General features: G+C 38.8%; 1 protein-coding gene across 1 annotated transcript in view; it reads right to left on the bottom strand.

Annotated features, from left to right (window-relative positions):
• Positions 1-9561, bottom strand: part of LOC122812218 (sphingosine 1-phosphate receptor 1-like) — a 147344-nt gene extending 137783 nt beyond the window's left edge. The window contains exon 1 of the mRNA XM_044084560.1: positions 9213-9561. The gene's annotated coding sequence lies outside the window, so the exon portion shown is untranslated. The remainder of the gene's footprint in view (positions 1-9212) is intronic.
• Positions 9562-21539: the final 11978 nt, after the last annotated feature.

The following is a 21539-nucleotide window of genomic DNA, read 5'->3' as shown; positions in this document are numbered from 1 at the left end:
GCGCGTGCACACACACACACACACACACACACACACACACACACACACACACACACACACACACACACACACACACACACACACACACACACACACACACACACACACACACACACACACACACACACACACACTCCTACCTCTCACCAATTTAGAAGACCACCAGTTTATATAAAGCATACCTTTAGGATATGGGAGAAAATTGCAGTATCTGGCAAAAACTCACATGATCACATGAAAGATATACAGACTCTGGGCAGAAAGTACCTCACCCAGGAAATGAACCAGAAACAAAGAGCTGTGAAGCAGCATGCAAACAACCATGCTTCATGTTTGTAAATGGGTGTGATTCCTTCTGCATCTATTTCCATTGCCTCTGAGTCACCCCTGAAAAAGGGCAGTTGTGTATAAAAGATTTACCTGGTTAGCCAATAAAAGTCATCATGCATTACCAAGCTCCATCATGCACTTTGAAAGAAATAATGAAGATGAAGTCTGGTTTATTTTGATCATTAAGACAAAACTGAGGGGAGGAAGACTATTAAGATAATAAACCATAACGACAGATTATTACAGCCTGACGTGCTCATCCGTCATCATTCGGTGTGTAAAATCTATACTGTCAATTCCACTTATTCATAGAATTGCCTTACTTTATCCTCATACAGTAGACTCCTTCTTATCCAAACTCCATTTAACTGGACTCCTCTTTAACCAGCCTTATTTTTGTCAAGATTTTTTTCCATGAATCAAATTTTTGTTGCCAATTCTAGGAAAAAGTACAGTGGACTGTACTCAGAGACAATGTATACTTCATCCAGAAAGTAAAGTAAAGTTAAATAAGAGCATTGGTAATCAATGCAGCATATATACATATTTTTTAAATCTGATTTACAACCTATAAATGCTATTTGGTATGCTTTTTTAGATTAAAAAGCCATTCGTTTATCCAGCCTAAGGTCCGGTCCCAGCGAGATCAGATAATAGGGGGTCTACTGTACATTTTTTAATTTTTCCAATATTCTTAAATGCCCTGACTATAAAATAGCATTGCTTTTACCCACCTCAATATCTGTGAAAAAAGAACATGTCACTTATCAGTGGCTGTTCCCATAAAGGACCCCTTATTTTTGCACATATTTTAATTTCACATTTCATAGTTTTGTTTTATTCCTTGCACTTACAGGACAAAAATGGTAGTACAGTAATTCTGCTGTGTATATGGGTATATAAAATGTGTGCACTATATTTTTTCCCTGAAAGAAACACCATCTGTGCAATGAAGAGGTTCTAGAATACTGTTCTAGCACAAAAGAGCTTATCACATTATGTAGCTTTTGAACTATAATGCAATAGCAGCTTTGAAGATTGACAGACATTTCTGTGCATTGTATTCTGCCATGTACAGCACATAGAAAAGGTTTTAGAAATGCAGTATAACAGTGTCTGTAAAGAATGACTATGATTTCTGAAGACCACATTATGACATGTATGGCACGGGAGTCACTGATGATGGTGAACGTTTTTTTTTTTTTGTTAAATACTTGGTAAAGTAAGGTTTTACTTGGGATATTGCACTTTTGTTTTGCATTTGTTTTCTTTCTCTGTACCTTCAGACATATTATAAATTAGGGTCAGCCATCTGGTACAGAGGTACTGAGTTGATGGGTGTAAGGAAGTAAAGAAAGGAGTGATAGTTGGAGTTCTTACTACACGAGAATGATCTCCTAGTAGATGCTGAAAGACTAGGTGGTGGCAGTTATTAAACTTTGAGGTTAAACACATTAAACTTGTAATGCTATAAGAAGTGTACACATCACAATATCACAAAGGGGAACATGACTTGTGATGGTCACATTAATGGCTTTTCTTATCCATTTGATGTCAGCAAGCCCAAAAGGTGCCACAACCTCTTTTCAAGTACAGACTGGGAGCGCTGTCTGGTTAAGCAAACTTCCCGGTGCTAGATAATATGCAAGCAGTGACTGAAGGAGTGAAACCTAGCATGACTGAAAGAGTGAAACCTAACTTAATTGAATCGATGAAACCTAGCATGACTGAAGGAGTGAATCCTAACACAAGAGTATGAAGTTCCTCATTACATCAACTTTTTCAGCTTTATGAACAGCAAGCAGGACCTGAATGACATGATGTCAACAGTGAGGAGGGGAACAGAATTGGAAAGCAGAGACAAAGAGAAAGATTACAGTGTATATATTTAAATTCTATTTTATTGGAGAATGTCTTAGGTCTTGTTAACCACGGCAGCACTTTGGAATTACTACTCAGTGGGTTTGCAAGTATAGCATACAGATGAAAGCTGCTGACTTGGGTTTTGGTTTAGATTGATGGCTGGCTAAGAGGAAAAGGGTTGGAGGTAAACAGGGTTGCTAAGGAAGTGCTAAAGTCTTAATGAATCCATCCCACTATGGAAAGCAAAAAATGTGTATATCACAGTGTTGCCATATTGGCTGCATCGTGTAGGGGAAGGAAAGGGCAAATGTCATGGCAGCAGCTTGTGGCATTTTTTTCCCATAAAAAAGTAAGAGGAGTAATGGCATGATGCAGACTTGACACACATGCTTTCTCCACCTCAGGATATAGCCATTGGGGAGTTAGGATTTTCCCACCAGTGCAGTATTCTTTGTGAAGGCAAAGGATACCCATTGCCACATGCTGAACAAAAAACAGTGGGTAAATGAAACACTTGTAAAAGGATGGAATACCTGAAGGATCCAGTGAGACTGATATAAAAAAGGTACTTCTGTACCTAACAAATGCCCTGTAAATAGCATTACAGTCAAATTTCAGAAAGTTGCAAACAATGTATTACTGGGTTTTAAACATAGCAACTGACATCTTAGATATTATTTTTTGAGTATTTTACTGTACTTTTGGTGAATGGAAAGATGAAACTAAAGTTCTTCTAAAATACTCTAAGAATACCTGAATTAATTTCTGTTTTGGGCAGTGAACATATCAGTCCTGCAGATATTGCTAATTTAATCATTGAACATGACAGTTCATTTACAGCATTTGGGTTTACATAGTTTTGCATTAAGTGATCAAAGTAGGATTCATGCATATTAATATATGGGACATATATCTAAATTACTTATAATGTGTGTAAACTAAGGATTTGGGTAGATTCTTTTGATTTCTAAAGAAACCACTAATAAAATATCTAATCAGTCGCTGTTTACATGGGATTTGCATGTGATTTTTTTATTATTTTGGAACCCCATTTTGTCTCATATTGTAAAAAGTAAATTTAGTTGCTTTTTCTAAAATTTCCATGCACATTGGATTTACCACTGTCAGTGCTGCTGCAAGAATTAGTTCATACCTGGTCAGCAAGTGGAAAACGAAGTATAAGGAAAGAGTGCTGAGAATAATGTCATCCAAAAGCATATGTGAGGGTTTAAATATGAAAACGTGTCAGCTGTTTGAGTTGGAATTGTTGTACGTAAGTATGGAGGGTGTGGGTGTCTGCAAACATCAGGTGTTCAGGGGGCTTGCTCTCATCTCAAAAAGTCTTAGCTTATGCTTTGCTGAATGAAGTTTATATCTATTTATTTTCATGGCATCAGCACTTGCTGAAATTTCTTTCAGTGGATCGACATGTTTTCAATATTACCAGAACTTATACTTTGGTGATTTGAATGCACAAATCTTTTGATTAGGAAAAGCTGAAGAATAGGCTATATAACAGTGTCAAATAATTTTGAAGAAGTTGGTGGATGCTTTGAACAGAAAAACATAAAAAGCTTTGGCTAAAGATGTCAGAATTGTAACTTTCAAGAAATGCATTGAGGCCATTAGAAGAAATGCTAAAAACAGGAAAAATGACAGATCCAGAAATGTAATTTCAGGAAAGAGATGGTGTTTACAGAAGGGATCACTATCCAGATGGAAATGATGTAATTTCTTGTAGCACAAGGAAAAGAACTCTGCCTTAAATAAATTATTCACTTCCTGACATTTTAAGAGTGGCAGCTCAAAGAAAGGTAATTTACTGAGGGCCTAAATTCAACATACCACAATGAATATGTAGCTGCACTCTACAACACAGAGGAAACAACCAGTTTTGACAGAGATATTTAAATATCTGACAGGATAAAATACCTGGAATGTTCAAATGTCATTTTGAAGGTTTGGGATAGCATTTCCATTTAGTGCCTCAAATATCATTTAATTTGCATTTACTTTTATGAATCAGGTAAAGAAAAATAGAACAAATGCAGAATAAAAAATGACCCATTTAAAAACTTTTAATGGGCATAGGTATCCACTATCTTAGTTTTTGAAAGTATTCCCCAGCCAGAACCTACAGTTTTTAGGGTTGTAGTAGTGTTTATACACTCCAGCAGTGAGTTTTCTTTATTACTTGTGTACATTCATTGCTCGCCAGTACATTTTCAAGGAATTCATTATGTTTATCAGTATCACTATTGTAATACTGTCATTGCCAGCCACCAGATGGGCAGTGGTACACCCACATAGAAAGAAAACAACAAAAACTACTTTGTCTTATTTAGTGATAGTATATGTAACAGATCTAATCTCCGTGCATTTTTTTTCAATTAAGTTGGCTGAGGTGATCACGTACTTGAAGCACATATTATAAAATTATAAAAATATATTATTACTATGTTCATGCATATTTGGACAATGGGTGGTGGAGCCATTAAGAAATGTTTGCAGACAGTATACATTTTAAAGCTTTTTATTAATATACAGCTCATATATTTATATATAATTTTCCATACCAGAACAGCCAAAGGTAATGCCCTTACTCATTGCATTTATGTACTTGTTAGAAAGCTGGAGTTGAATATACTCAAGGGAGATATGGGGAAGTGTTTTCTCACAGAAACAGTGGTAGATTCCTAGAATAGCCAATTTAGGAATAAGGGCCTGAGGGAAGAAGGACAGTAGCATCTGTGAGTATGTGGAGTAGGTGAAAAGAAACATTATAAACAGGAAATGTACTTTTGTGTGAATGTTAAAAGAGAATGTCCACTCTATGCATGAACAAGTGCTCTACTGCTGATGTGTATTGAATGCATTTTGTGGTATGGTGTAGGTATGTTGTGAGGTACATGCTCTAGTGGCCTTTTTGTGAATATGTAGTAACAATGTGCATGTTGTGCTTTGTGTTCTGTGTATTTTTATTTGACAGTTCAATGATTTTTATACTGTGACACTGCTTATCAAGGTTGTGGTGGTGCTGCGGTAGCGTTGTCGCCTCACAGTATGACATTGTCCTGTTCGATTCTCAGCTAAAGCGTCTTCTGTGTGGAGACATGCATGAATGGGCGTTCCTTTGTTGAAGGTTGTGCGTCAGAGCTGGCAACTTGGTATGTAAAAATCTACTGCCAGTCATTAGCGGACAGGAGTTCCGCTGTGGCGACCCATAACCGGGAAAAGCCGAAAGATACAACAACAACAACACTGCTTATCAAGACACTGGAGTATAAATGCAGCCCCTTCATGAGGACAGTGGAGGCAGATGGTCCATGTATGAAGAGGTGTGAGTAAATGTGTCACTGTATGTGAGTTCGTCTGTGCTGTGTGTGCGCATATGTATGAGTGAGCATTTGTGTCTGTTTTTTGAATGTTTGGTCTTTGTGATGCTGGTATGTTCTATATCTATTAAAGGAAATAATAAAGAAATCAGTACTCTGTAGAGTCTCTGGTGGTTTGTGCTGGTACTGCAGTTGGAAGGTAAAAATAAATAAATTTGCTTGACTGAACATTTTTTCCATCCTAACAGAGAGTGCTACTGTATAAAACATACTAACATATTAGTCAGCGTCCTGCATAAGGCATTTGTGATTTAGTTAGTCAGCTTAAGAGCAAAGACAGTCCCATAGCTCCCATTTTACCACATCTGTAAAAGTGTTTACACTGGACACCGTGAAAACAGAAAACTTCAAGCATTTTTCATTTTTGTATAACAACTGCTGCTGTACAACACAGGAATTAAAGAAATACAGAGCTGGTCATCATAGCAAACAGAAGTGGTCATCTTAGCAAACACATAACTGGCAATCTCCTAGGTTATTTATATGGTTCTAGCTGGCTAACTCTTCCTTCTTCTCGCTCACCCTTCCTCAGCTTTACCGTCTAGCTAGTAATTTTTCCATGCCTTCATCTGCATGTCCGCCACTATGTCGGAGGTGTCTGCCTGTTCCCCTCTTTTATTAAATTTCTCAAAAACTGCTGACTCACTCACCAAACTACCATATCTATTACCAACACGCAATACGATAAACACAGTACTGAGGCACCATTTCAGAAAGGCAGGCTACAGGGTATAAAAAAGCGAGAACTTATGTCACATGGCAGACACAGTAAGAAACCTGGTAGAAAGATCATGGCAAAGCACAGAAATGTGTGTGCAAAATTATATATAAACCTCCATTTAAAGGGATGATGGATTATATGTTAGCACGTAACAAATTAAAAAGTTTGGGTACGAGGTTCAGCAATGCACAAAAATTTTACTATGCATACACTCAAGGCAGAGTAACAGAAGAAGCAGGTATAGGGCTAATAGTGTGTATGTGTGTGTGTGTGTGTGTGTGTGTGTGTGTGTGTGTGTGTGTATGTGTGTGTGTGTGTGTGTGTGTGTGTGTGTGTGTGTGTGTGTATATATATATATATATATATATAATCTATATCTTATCTATCTATATATATATATATATATATATATATATATATATATATATATATAAATACAACTCTACCAATATCCAACACTTCATAAAAAATGAACTTTGCAGCAAATCAACAATATTTATTCCAATGAATAAAATAAATCATAGTGAAACAGTCAAGCTGAAATATCGGACTATTACAAACCGTGTCAGTGGGCAAAATCGATCTGCAGATGCTTACAGATGTAGCTGCTTCCAACTTCTGCATTAGTAGCTACCACTGTAAATGCTTTCCATATTCTCATGTATAAAATTAACTTGCTCAAGTGTGTTTGAATCTGTGAGGAATTATCGTATCCTTTAAATGAACTAATTATATAAGCTTCTCACCTAATGTCCAAATCTTTGTATGCATAGATTAAGAGATTATAAAGTTTAGTTTGCCTGATATGTAATCTGCCTCTGAAGAGTGTAAACATACATTTACCACCTACTGCTCAGGCCATGGCTAAAAGTGGTCAATTTCACTAACCTACCCAGCTGGTTAATAAATGGAAAATTTAAAATAAGCAAGTATTAATTAAGATAGAAGATTAATAGGTCAGGACAGATGACGCATATATTAATCTGAGATACTTCTTTATTGCCATACAGCGTATATAGTACATGACTGTTTTCATGGAGTACTCCTGTCCTTGTCTGGACTTTGTCCATTAGTTTGTCAATCTGTCTGTCTGTCTGCTGCATCCCCACCATAGATATATAACTGCCCAGCCATGGGAACCTCAACTTCTGGTAGAACATCCAAGTTACTGCACTCAGCATTCATTGAGTGCTTTTCCAAGTCAATGGATTACACATTCAGGAAGAAAGTTGTAGATAATAGTTATTGCAGCTTGTTTAAAGCAAAGGCAGGACATAAAAACATAATGCCACCAAGGGAAAAACATGCCTTAACACATGATAGCAAAGAAATAATTTTCTGAACCAAGTTAAATTGACAGTTGTCACGCTTAACACATCAGACTATTTTCTAATGAATGACAAAATGAAATGTAAGATATGAGTCACTGAGGTTTTGATGACATGTGACTTGGCTTAATTAGACACGTATGGGAACCATACATGTGAAATGAAGCTGAACACATTATAGGTATGTAGTTCTGAACCATTTAAAACACTTTACTATGTAATACATGACTCACTGAGCTGTGGCCAAGGACTTATGTTAGCTAAAGTTCACACTAGCTGATTGATTACCAGCACCACAACTAAGGGAAAGTTATCTAATCTTGCAGCTTCAAATCCTTCAAGTTATGTGCCTTACACAAACAGGCAATTCTTATTTTTAAATTCTCCCCGTGTATTTAGCTGTTTCATATGACAAATGCAGACCCTCATTTTAAATGTTTAATGTCTGCATTCACATAAATATACACAGACATAAACATACACAAAACACTCACACCCTTGCACATGCACTCACATGCACACACATACTCACACTCATGCACAGAACACACACACACATATAAATACACACAATGGCATGTACAAATCACATTCCTGGCACAAACTGTTTTCACACAGTGCCATTTGCACTGACTTTAGTTTACTTCTCTGTGCATGCACAGTAGGGGTGAAAATATCTTTTTTACTCCTAGTGTGAACATGTTTGCATTTTCAAGTGTCTTGCCACCCTTGGTTTGATAGGGAAAACAGATCAAACATCAATATTCATAACTCAGAACTATCTCATGTAATTTCAGAAATGTATCCTTGGAGCTTGTGCTCTGTGAAATGAGTCTTAACTCAAAAGCTATACCAGTAACACATATGAACAGAAGTTTGCATTATATCATAAAATTAGACTTTTGCTAAACTGCTTCTTAATATATTTATTTCTGCCTTCCTGGCTGTTTGAATGGCTGAGCAGTGAGTGTAACACTTTCTTTTTTTCATCTGCACAAAGTTCAACATTTTGAGTGAAAGTGCTTAAGAACTACAACTATTAGTAGAAACAAACATTATCCTTTCATGTCACGTTTGATTCTTTACTTTTACATATACCACAGTAACTGTTGTCTCCTCAGATTTTACCAGACCTTTTTCTCTGTCCATAACAAGCTTCAGTTAGGTCAGCTAGCAAAAGAGAAGCTCCAAACCTTGACCTCCCCCCTAGGAGAAGAAAGAAAAGCTTACCTCATTATTCTTCCAGTCTACCCCAGAGTTTGAACCGTATCAATGGCAGCCAGGGTTCAGCTCTGACAAAAAGTTAGCATGCTTTCCAAGAGAAAAAAGACTAACTCAGAAATAAACTTCCCACCAAAGTCTGTTAGCATAACGATGTTCTGGCATGTTACCCACAGATTATTCTCAAAGTAATGTGCTTTAATAAACTATGAGATGTATACTTGCAGAAAACAAGAAAATCTGAACAAGCAGATAAAATTGAAAGTTAAAAAATACGTTTTCTCAGATGAAAGAGAAAATGTTGTATATTTGTATTAAAAATAGACAAGGAAAAGAAAAAAATACAACACGTACCTCATAAATCTGCATAAGGTGCCTTAAAATATCCAGTGATTCCTATGTATTACCCATTTGCCAGGACGGCCTCCATCAGACTGAAAAGACTTTTCACAGCTTTAAGCTTTCCTGCTGTAATGATGAGGGCTGGCTAAGAGGGCTGGGCCTCATGAAAAGTACAGTTGATGACTGCAACAGTGAAACACGAAGAACATCAGCAGCCACTGTCTGAGCTAATATTGTTTCAACGTTGCCATTAGAACTGTTTGAGCTTAGAAATCTTCCTTAACAAATAAAAATGTCCTCCCCTTTTTGTTTATCCAGAGCATCCTGTAAAATGGAATTGAAAAACGTCCTGTGATGAAAAGTCCAGCTTGTTTGCGCAAAGGTAGTGAGAAGGAATGAGGGTACATGTGTTTGTGTGTGTGTGTGTGTGTGTGTGTGTGTGTGTGTGTGTGTGTGTGTGTGTGTGTGTGTGAGAAACCATACTAACGAGCTGTTTTTTTGCCTGCTTGTAGTATGCTGAATTCAACAGATAACTTTGTTAGATAGCTTGGGTTTGTCAGTTTTAAATATCTCACCAATAGTAAGTACATGACAATGCCAGGAATAAATCTAAAGGTGTATGTGATCCAATATTCAATGTGCAAGGCATGTTAATTTCCTGGAGGCAAGTCCAGACATAATGCTAAAATGATCTAATTTCATACAGCAAGTAAAAATCCAGCTACAGACATAACTGGGCAGTGTCTAAAGTTCTGGATCAGATATCACTGAAGCGCACAGGATAAGACATTGTAAGTGTGGATTATCTGACAGGGATATGGGTCAGCTGGTGGGTGTTGCTATTTTTTGACAGGTGAACTCCTTTGGGTAATGTACTGCCTCACCCAAAATGACAACTGACTTCCTAGTGTCAGTAATCTGACACTGTCCTCAGACATGGGTAAAAGAGCTGTAAATCAAAGTTTTTGTTTCTTTCATCTGGATTTTGTTAGAAGGTAGTTATGCCAGGTGTCACTCTGCATATCTACTAAAAGTATTCTGAAAAATTTACAGTAGCAAATTTGACAGCTTTTGTTATGAGGAAAGTAAGCATACATGACAAGAATTGTAATATTTGCTACAGGAAAGGTACATTGTTACATAATAATGAAATGGGAATATTCTTCGGCATGTAGGAGAAAGAGCAGAAAGAGAAACATGTTGATATCTGCTAAGGATACAGAATACAAATATAAGAGAAAAGAGTATATTAACCAACCAACGTCACTTAATTTTCATTTACAGTACCCACAGAAGACACTGAATCTGTATGAAAGATTAAACAGGGTCAAGAAGCTTGCAGTTCCCTGTTTGTATTTTCAGTGGGTGAAAGCCTTACAGAGCTGACTGAAGAGAATTCAGAAGCGTCTTTAGGTCTTTTCTCTGTTTGATATGGATTCTACAATACTCATTTCTGGAAGATGCTGTGTGGATGTTGATGGGAACGTACATCAAGTTGTTAGTATCACTCGATGGAGCTAGTACACAGTCTGGAAGAGGGACTAATCTGTTTGAAACAGACAATGTTGGAGAAACCAACTGAGAAGAAGCATAGTGCTTAGAAATTCTAATTCAATGATGCCATACCAGATATTATTAAACATTACAGCTTATTGGGGGCCCTTGGGCACTATCACACAAAGCTATATTGTTTCCATAGGACAGAGGCTGTACTAAAAGTAGCTGAAGTCTTGTTATCTGGCATATATATATATATATATATATATATATATATATATATATATATATGCACACACATACAAACCTATAGACAAGTATATGTAAAGGACACACGTGCATATAGGTTCATAGGTTCATAGGTTCATACTAGACTATCTGCCCGAGGGCATTTACAAGCCTAGCCCATAGTTTTGTGGCTTACGCCACCCCTTTAGTATGGGGAACTATACCCATTATTTTGCTGTGCCTCTGTTGAGCAGTGACACTGAGGTAATCCCTGGGGTATATCTGCGATCTCCCATCCATTGGTCAAGATTTCTCTTGAACAAGGCCAGCGAGGTGCTCTGCCTCACATATACCGGGATTTTATTCCACAGCATAGGGAGTCTTTGGGTGATGAATCTATCCCTCCAGCACGTCCTATTAATAGCCGTGTCGAGGTTTAAGTCTCCGCCCTTGTGGCTCTGACGGATCTAGATTTTTGAGGTGAAGCATATTCATCAAATCTGGGTTTGACATGGCCTTGTATGTTAGGCAAAGGTCACCTCTGAGCAAGCGGTGGCGACTGAATAGAGCTGGAGTTCTTTCAGTCGGGCAGCATAGGACAGATGTTTGAGACCCTTTATCCTTTTGGTGAGGAACTTTGTGGCCTCTCCAGCTGCTGCAAGTGTCGGGTCAGATACATTCGAATGGGGCATTGTACTCAATCATTGGTCTGATGAGTGATGAGTATAGGGAGACTATGACCTCCCTTGATCTAGATGAGAATCCCTTCATGATAAGGTGGGCAATGTAGAAGGTCTTCCTAACTACTTTAGCTACATGGGTGTCGAATGACAGACTGCTATCAACCTGGGTCCCCAGGTCCCTGATAACTTCTTCTGTACTCAGTGGATTGCCACCTATTTGGTAGCTAGGGGTAACCTTGTTTTTCCCGAAGGGTATGACTATGCATTTTTGGCATTTAACTTTAGGCCATGGCTCTGGCACCAGTTATCCGTTTCTGTGAGACCCTTCTGAAGGATATCTGTGTCAGATGTGTTTTCTACTATGGCCCAGTTTGCAGTCATCTGCAAACTTTGTCAGCCATAACCCTCCTGTGTTTGCTTGTACTTGGAAAAGTAGATGCCAAACAAGAGTGGGCCCAGGACTGAGCCCTGTGGTACACCACTTGTGACAGGCTTTGAGTCTGACATGGCGCCAGCAACTCTGACCCTGTGGGTTCTGTCACTCAGCCAGTTTGCAACCCATCTTGTGATGTATGGGTTAACATTTAAGCTGATGAGTTTTTCAATGATACCCGAGTGGGGTATTGTATCAAAGGCCTTTGCCAGATCGAGGTAGGCTGTATGGACTGCCTTTCCCTCATCAATGGCTTTGGTGACTGTTTCGAAAAAGTCAACCAAGTTTAGAAGGCATGATCTGCCTTTGACAAAGCCAAACTGGGATGGATCCAAAGTCTGCAAATTCCCTATGTCTTTATTTATGAGGTCCATTATGATCCTCTCCATGGCTTTGCAGATAAGACTTGTCAAGCTAATGGGCCGGTAATTTCCAGGGTCGGTGGAGGCACCGCCTTTGTGAAGTGGGACCACAGTTGCAGTCCACCACTCCCTGGGTACGTATCCAGAGGTAAGACTATGATTAAACAGCTGTCCTAGCTGTGGGTTTAATTCCTCGTTGAGTTCGTGGAGCACACAGCCGGGGACACCATCAGGTCCCATGGATGCTGTGTTTTTTGCTTTGGAGAGAGCAGTTCTCACTTGGGCGTTGGAGATGTTTGGGGGCTGCAATCGCTTGGTATAGATATCTCTCCTTTTGGGGGCGGGGAGAAGTTTGCACTGAACCTGTCAGCCAGTATGTTGGCAATGTCTGTAGGATCAGTAATCTTCACATCATTTTGAACTAGTTCTGAGCATATCTGGGAGTTTCCTCCCAGGTTTCTAACATAGCTAAAGAAGGCCTTATGATTGTCTTTTGAGTCTTTAGCTATTTTTCTCTCAAAATTTGCTTTGGATGATTTTATGAGAGCTCTTAGTTTTTACTTATAGTGATCAAGGGTGTCTTATCTTTTAAGGATTTTGCTCTATCTTGTAGTAGCTTCCTCCTTTGTTGTAGAGTTTGTTTATGGCTGGGGTCCACCAGAGTGGACGCTTGCCTTTGGTACAAAGAGTCTTTGTTTTGCTTGGGATTGCCTTATCCATGCAGTCCTGCAGGTGCTGGTAGAAGGCATTTGTAAGTGATTCAGCGGCTTGAGTACTGTTTTCCTCGGCTCGGGGTCTTAAAGGAGACCACACTAGTCTTTAGAAGTGTGAAGTCGGCTTTCGAGAAGTTCTTTACTGTGGTCTTTTTATTTCAGGTGGGGTGGGATGAGGACCTCCAGCGAGATTAGTTTGTGATCTGATCTCACCAGTGAGGGGTATACTTCGGTGTTGAACATTGTGCTCCCATGTTCGTGATGATGAGATCAAGTATGTTTTCTCCTCTTGTGGGGATGGTGACTAGTTGTTCCATGGCATTTGAGTTTATGAATTCCAGGAACTTTTGGGCTAGGGTGTTTGGGCTTGAGTAGTGTTCCCAGTCTATATTAGGGTAATTGAAGTCACCTAGTATGATGGTGTTTGGTGATACATTTATCCCTCTAGTGTTTTCAGGAAGGCCATGTGAGGTTCCTGAGTTTGTGAGGGTGGCCTGTAACATGCTACAATTTGCAGAGCAGTCTTGCCTATGGTTAATTGCACCTGGATGGTCTCCGATGCATCGTGCGTTGCCACCAGTCTTGAGGTGTGGGTGTCTTTGATGAATATGGATACCCCACTCCTTTCTTGGTATTGGCCGGATTTTGGGGCCGGAACGCATGATAAGAGGTAAAACCTGATAGTGCTGGGGTGCTCTCAGGAGCCTTGAACCAGGTTTCTGTCACTGCACAGACATCGATGTTCTCCATACTGAGAAGGGCCTCGAGTGCGTGCATTTTGAGATTTAGACTTCTGGCATTGAGCAGCATTACCCTTAGTTTTTTCCTTTTTGTGTTCTAGGGTGGTAGGTTTAGAATTTGAGCCTTGCCTAAAAAGGCACTATGGGGGTGGCAAGAGCCTTTGCCAATATCCGAATCCCAGGGTGACAGGTGCAAGCCATCCCTTGCGAAGCAGCGTGGCTTGTCCAGCATGTCATCCCAGGCAGACAGACATTGGATCCCCTTTGAATGACACCAGAGTTTAAGCCAATTGTTAAAGCTGATCATCTTATCTCTGTATTGTGGCATCATTCTTGGTGAAGGTAGGATACTGCTCAAGGTCAGGGTCATACCTGCCTGGGCTACATAATCAGAGAGCTCCTCAATGTCTCTTTTCATGTAGTCCAAGGTGGTACGTCTCAGGTCGTTTACACCAGCGTGGACAATGACTGAGTCATATTTGTACCTGCTGTTGAGAGACCTGAGTGCTTGCGTTATGTGGCGGATTCTAGCGCCCGACAGGCAGCTTACTGTGACCTTCTCCTTACTCAGTCTGGTGAGCGGGACGTCAGTGTGTCTGACTATGGAGTCACCAATGACTAGTGTGTCTGGCATTGTGTTTGGCCTTAAGGGCTGTGACTGTTTGACACTCTGACTGTGAGGTCTATGTGTTGCAGGTGTTGTGTTCTGAGGTGGTGGTTGTTTGGGTGTCTGCTTTGGTGGCCTCTGCTGTTTTGGTAGATTTTGATCAGAGCCCGAGTATGTCTTTGTGTGTTTATGTGTATGATTTGAGGTTGTGATGGTACTATGTGAGACTGGGTCTATAGTGTGTGTGGTAACCTTCTCCTCCTGACTGGTCTTGCCAGTCCTATGTTGAGAGAGCTCAGCCTCCAGTTTGGCCGTATAGTTGCATCTCTCGCATGTATTTGTGTTTTGTGGGAGGAGGAGAGGGTTGTCTGGGTACATGAGGCAATTGTAACATTGCCTCAATATTCCCAGGTTCACCAGCTGAGCAGGAGAGGACACTAGCAACTGATCCCTCGACATGCTAGAAGGACTAGACAAAAAACTTTAAAAGAGATTCCGGGGACGTGGTGACCGAGAAATGGGGGTTTGCCTTTTGGGGTGCTATCTATAAGAGTGCCGTATCAAGGTAATAAGTACTGTAGGAGCAAGTGCTAGGTTTAACAGATAGAGAAAAGTCTACTTGGAGTCAAGTAGAGATGATCTTTTAGGTATTAGAGAAAGTGCTAGTAACAGGGATGCTTAAAGGTAAGATTGAAAAGAATGCACTCTGCAGTGTGCACTAGAGAAGTTAGATATGAAAGTAGGTAACTTGAGTTTTACCTGTTTAAAAAGTTAAGGTTTAGTGGAGAGTTACTATTTTTAAAACAGCAAGATGGACTGAAAGGGGTGGTTACTTTTGTATTTTGGTACTATGAAATACTGTAGGATGGCCAATAAATTTAAATAATTGAAGGGGTGGGATTTCAAAAGTGATGGTTTTGTGATTACTCACATAAGCCAGTGAAAGTAGAGAAAAATGAGATATATGGTCAGATTAACATAAGAGGCGGGCAACTAGAAAGACAATGGTATTTAACAAGACAACTTAAATGGGTAGGAGGGAGGGGAAAAATTCTGCCTGACTCAGAACAGAGAGAGCTGTGGTCTCTTTTGAAGTTTTAATATGCTGTTAAACAGAATGCAAGCAAAACACAAGGTAAAGAAAACAAACTACAGTATTCAAAATATAGAAAGGCAATACAGAAATACAAAAAATAACAGCAAACTAACCTTTCCTTCACAGCAAAGTGTAGCAGAGTCTGGATGAGCCTTTCTGGTAAAGACATGTATAGACATGAACGAGCACACACATTGATTACAGCAAATTATATCGGAGCATTTCTAGATTTCTGTGGCTATGTTACTAAGAAACACATAGACATACACTGACACACACAGGCACACAGACAACCAGACACAAAATCATTAACAGTGCACTACATCTGAACATTTCTGACTTTCTACGACTATATAACTGTCACTGACACCAAAACACGTGCACAGACACACACACACACACACACACACGCACACACACACACACACACACACACACACACACACACAAAATCAATTACAGTAGATCACATCTGAACATTTCTGGATTTCTATGACTATGTAACTATCACTGGCACCAAAGCACATGTACAGACACACACACACACACACACACACACACACACACACACACACACACACACACACACACACACACACACACACACACACACACACACACACACATATTTGTTTTCTTTGTAGTGTACTTATATTATTACTATGGATGGTCATTGGTGCAGAGGTAGCATTGTCACCTCAGAGGAAGAAGTGCTCCAGTTCAATTCTCAGCTGGGGTGACTTATGTGTGGAGTCTGCATGCCCTCCCTGTGTTCATGTGGGTTTCCTCCCACATTACATATACATGCGTCTGGAGCATTTCCCCCTGGACCTCTGCTGAAAACTGGCTTGTTCCAAGTCGGACTTTCCCAGTTAACAAATATAAAATAATAAACAATAACTTCCTCTAGAAGCAGTTGACAGATCCAGGAGGAGGTAGTGTTCAAGTTAATCTGTAAGGTAAAAATCGTACTTCTCTTCTTACTTGTTTTGTGGGATTAAATCCTATAAGAAATGTGACTAATTGTGTTAGTTACTAAACATTATGGACTATGTTATATAGCACCTCTAGGACTTGCAAATCCAGTCCTTCACACCAGCTCACATCCTGTTGGGTCTTTGCAGTCTTACTGCAAAAAGGAAAGTGTCTAGAATGTTACATGTTGAAGGTGACATACAAATAAAGCTGAGATAATGCACATGACATGATCAACATAACTCTAAATACCAGAATTCCAAACTATTTTCCTCTTATCAACACAGAAAATGTAAATAATGCCTTGTCCATTCTGTAAGGGGGACATCAAAAACATTTAAAGGTGGAAGATACTTTGGAAGTGGTTGTTAAACCTAAAATTTCTCAACAGTTAATTTCTAGCAAGAGTGTGAGAGTCTATGTGCAGATATATATGTTAAATTAGCATTACCACCCTTGGAAGTGGCAAAATAGTCTTGTCATGAAAATTATTAAGTGTGAACCATTTGTATTTCACAATTACTTAGCATTTAGCTTTAAAGAATTAATTAACAGAGAACGTAATGTAGCAGGTAAATGATGTCAACATAATCCAAATCTTAAAATTTATTTTATAGAATTTTCATTCATTTACATTATGTTGCTGAGTTTATTATACCAAAACTAAATAAACTGAGAAATAAAACTATTCTGAGATTGCAAGCACAGAAGGAAGGCACACAACTATATGTCTCCTATAATCTGTCTCATGCATTTTACATGAATCTAATTCTTATTCATATCCACATTATTATGATTTAGCCAGCTTTCTTTAGCTTTCTTTTTCTTTTTTACCTTCCTGCACTAGGGCTTCAAGAAAGCACTGACAGCTTCTCAGTGAAACTGAAACCCCACCAAAAGTGGCAGAAAGTGTACACGTTGTATTATGTATGCACACAGCTGAAACCTAATGTGTGAATATGCAATGCATAGTTAAGATGTCTCCTCTGAAGGTTTCCAGAGCAGCTACACAGCTTTAGAAAAACGTCATTAGTAATTATCACTGCCTGACCAATGATAAGTGTGGATTTACCCATTTCTGGTGAAATTCACCCACTCTGACTTTACTCTTGTGGTTAGGCACTAACTGTGATGGGCCAGATCATTTTCACCATCATTTGGATGGTGGTTATTAATAAACTGTAGTCAGAAAGAGGCACACCTTTTATAATATAATGTACTTTCATCAGTTTTAATGAACTAAATTATATTTAGGTCGATACCTTGAAGGATAGCTCAAGAGAGACTGTAGCGGATTTTAACTTTTTATAAATAGTTTGAAAGTACAGTAGCTGTTCAAATGATCACTGCTGCAGTACCCTTAGCTATATGGGTTGTATTTTGTGAAGACTATAATAGCCATCCAGCTTCTATGCGCACAAAACTGTCAGGCAGCTCAAGTTTAGTTGACTATTATTTATTTATTTATTTAACATTTGTTTACCAGGAAAGCCCGACTTAGAACAAAGACAATTTTCAGTGGATGCCCAGGGAGAAATACTCCAGATGCATGTCTTTGAAACGTAGGAGGAAACCGGAGCACCCGGAGGAAATCCACATGAATGCAAGAAGGACATGCAGACTCCACACAGAAGGCCTAAGCTGCTTTGCAAAAGTATGTACAGAGGACCAAGTTACAGCTTGTAGAATACTTCTAGAATCCAACCCTTTCCAAAAAACACAGATGAAGCTATGACCCTGGTAACATGCACACCTCTCAACCTCTTAGAACAATAAATCTGTACAAAGCCTAAAATAATGGGGGGACAAAAGCCCAAAAATAGGGACAGATTTTAATTACTGCTCTTATAAACTTAGAAGGTTACTACAATAACAGGGATTGTGTTAGCATTTTCTGAAGGCTATGAAGTCTGAAGTTCAAATGCATGTCAATATTTAGTGACTTCAATCCTCTGTGCTTTGCCAGAAAACCACTGGTTTAATGAGGAACAGACCAAAAATATTAGGCAAAAATCTGGACAGTTAAGAAGTATGGTGGACCTTGCCTTTGCTTGGAATAGTTTTGTTGTGGTGAGTATAACAAAATGTAATAGCCTTAGAAAACCATTTGGAAAGAGTCTGTTTGACATAGGTTGTCCCTTCTTACCTTCACAAAAAATGAACAATTGATCAGAAGATCTGAAAGATTTAGGTCTGTCAAGATAGTACCTAAGCTGTCTGTGGTTATCCAAGGTATGGAGTATATTTTTTCATTTTTGGGTTCAAGAAAGAATCAAGGGAGATGGATAGCTTGGCTTAAAGTAAACTTGAACACTGCTTTAGGTATAAAAGAAGGATTAGTTCTCAAAGAAGCCCTGTCCCTGTAGAAAATGAGGTAGGGCTGACTCACTGTAAGAGCTTGCAACTCAGATACTCTTCTTGCAGAGGTCTGAGGAATCAGTAAAATTATTTCAGCCAGGTTAGATGGTTCAAATAGAGAAAGCTCCTCTAACACAAAATTAAGATCCCAAGGAGTGGCCACAGGTTTTCTTGAAGGCCTCTTCTGCAAAACTCCTTTCAAAAGCATTTTGACATAAGAGTGCACTGAAAGAGGAGGATCGGTGGACAGACATGCAGAAATGGCCACTAAATGAACCTTGATGGGGGAGTAAGTAAGAAAATAGATTAGTAATTTACACAGATATTGTGAAACCAGACAGCAAATGGGTGTTGGTTATGTTGTTGGCACCTACTAGAAAAAACTTTTACATTTGCTAATATATGATTTTCTGTTAGTAGGTTTCATGTCTCCATTAGTAACTGTTGCATGTCCTCATTAAAGGAAACTCCACCCTAGAACTAAAAAAATGTTTTTTTTTTCACTCTTTGTTTCTTGACCTATTTTAATACCTCAAAATCACTCTAAGTGCTTTATTTGTAATGTTAGCCTGTTTTTCACAACATGGCTACCAATGGGGCTTGATTTATCAATGTGATCTTGTACTCCTCAAACCTTTCCCTTTCCCATAATACTTTGTATGACTCATGCCAGATACATGATTGCTCCCCAGGCTAGTGAAAGTGGATAACATATACATACTAAATCTAGAGCACTTGATAATAGTTTTCAACCTTACTCACAAACACTGGCTATTCTACAATGTATGTACTGTACCTGTGTACTATGTATGTATTCTACCTATGTTCCAAATTTCAGCTGTACACCACAAATCTATTAATTACCTTTATTTTTAAAATTAATATTTTTTTGTTTGTTCTCTCCACTGTAACTGTTTATGTGCCGCATACCACTGTAAAAACATGTCTCTTGTAATTTGTGTATATACTGATCATGTCTAAATAACTAAATGTGTCTGTAATTTTTCTTTGTGGAGCTTTTCTCCCTGGGCCTCTGCTGAAAAAGGGACTTTACGGCTCAGTCAGACACCCCCGGTTAACAAATGTAAAATAAATAAATAAATAAAATACTGTTATTCCCTCAAAGTAACTGAAGACTGAACAGAAAACTCAAAAAATAGATCTAGATATAGATTTTTTTTCATGTGTAAGAAAAGCTTTTTGAACTGTGGCGTCTAGTTGACATCCCAGAATGACAACCCTGTCAGAAAGAGTCAAGAAAGACTTTGGAATGTTCTCTTGGAATCCCAGCTTGTGTAAGAGATCTTTCACCCAAGAGAGAGATTCCTGACACTTTGAAAAAGACTCTGCAATGATAAACAATTCATCTAAATATGTGGATACCGTATAGGCTGCAATGAGCAATAACTAGAGCTAGACACTTTGAAAACACTCTTGGTGTAGTGAATAGTCCAAAGAGCAAGGTACAGAACTGATAATGTGGTGCAGACACACAAAACCTAAAGAACCACATGAAACCTGGATGAATAGGGATGTGATGACAGGCACCTTTTTAATCTAATGTCACCAGAGAACTTGAATGAAGAAGTAGAGGTAACTGGTTGTGAAGTGACATCATTTTGAATTTGCGCACTGTCACAAACAGGTTCAGGGAAGAATGAAAGATCCAGAACTGGTCTGAAAGCATTTTCTTTCTTTGGTACTAAATACATCCTTGAATGAAACCCCCTTTCCCACCTGGGAAGGGGAAACTGGTTAAACCATTCCCTGGGAGAGCATGTTATGAAGGACAGGTGGAAATAAAAGAGTCTGTTCTGGTCTTAAGGGTGAAGAATTACCCCATGTAAAGGTGAAATTTCCTCCATTGTCATCTGTAACCTTGATGAATGATCTTCTGGACCATAGCTCTCAACCTTCCATCTCCAAAACAAGGAACACTGCCCCTCATAATGAGGAACAAATGGGCAAAATATGGAACACTTACTAACAGCTTACTGACAACTTTAACTAGGAAGATCATGGGATGGTTAAAATACTACTTTATACTTAAAGTTCCTTTGATGATTTAGTAATGATTTAGTACTATTTCCCATAGAGAAAAAATTCATAACACTGAATGTGTAACATCCTTTCAATATGGAACTGCGAGGAACATGGGTTTTTAAGGACCCCAAATTCAGGTACATTCCTCATAATGATATATACTTGAGAGGTATGTTCAGGACCCGTTTGTCTAAAGCTATCTATTGCCAAAGAGAAGTACCGGGGTAGGAGAGGGGAACAAAGTCTCCTAAGTACTCATTCTGACTTATTGGACTGTCCTTTGTTTTGGGGGTTTCTAGAATTCTTCTTGGAACTTCCTTGTCATTTCTTCTAAAGCATCTGTTTACCTGCATTTTGTTGAAAATTTTTATTTTGTTTCCTACCAAAATTGGATCAGGAGTTAGAGAATCCCTTGGAAATTTTGGAAAAAGAGGGCAGAAAAAAATTTTAGATTCTCTATCAGCTTACCCCTCTCATCACACTTTTGATCACCTCTGAATCGGGGGCCAAAAAACAAATCTCTCTCCAAAAGACAATTTAAAATCAAATTTTTATCATCCTCTTGGAGGTTCTGAGAATGTAGCCATGCAAAACACAAAAGAGT

This window comes from Protopterus annectens, chromosome 9.part0 (genome assembly GCF_019279795.1).
Source record: "Protopterus annectens isolate FY-2018-M chromosome 9.part0, PAN1.0, whole genome shotgun sequence".
NCBI classification, from domain to species: Eukaryota; Metazoa; Chordata; order Ceratodontiformes; family Protopteridae; genus Protopterus; species Protopterus annectens.
This window is presented reverse-complemented; position numbering and strand designations above follow the sequence as displayed.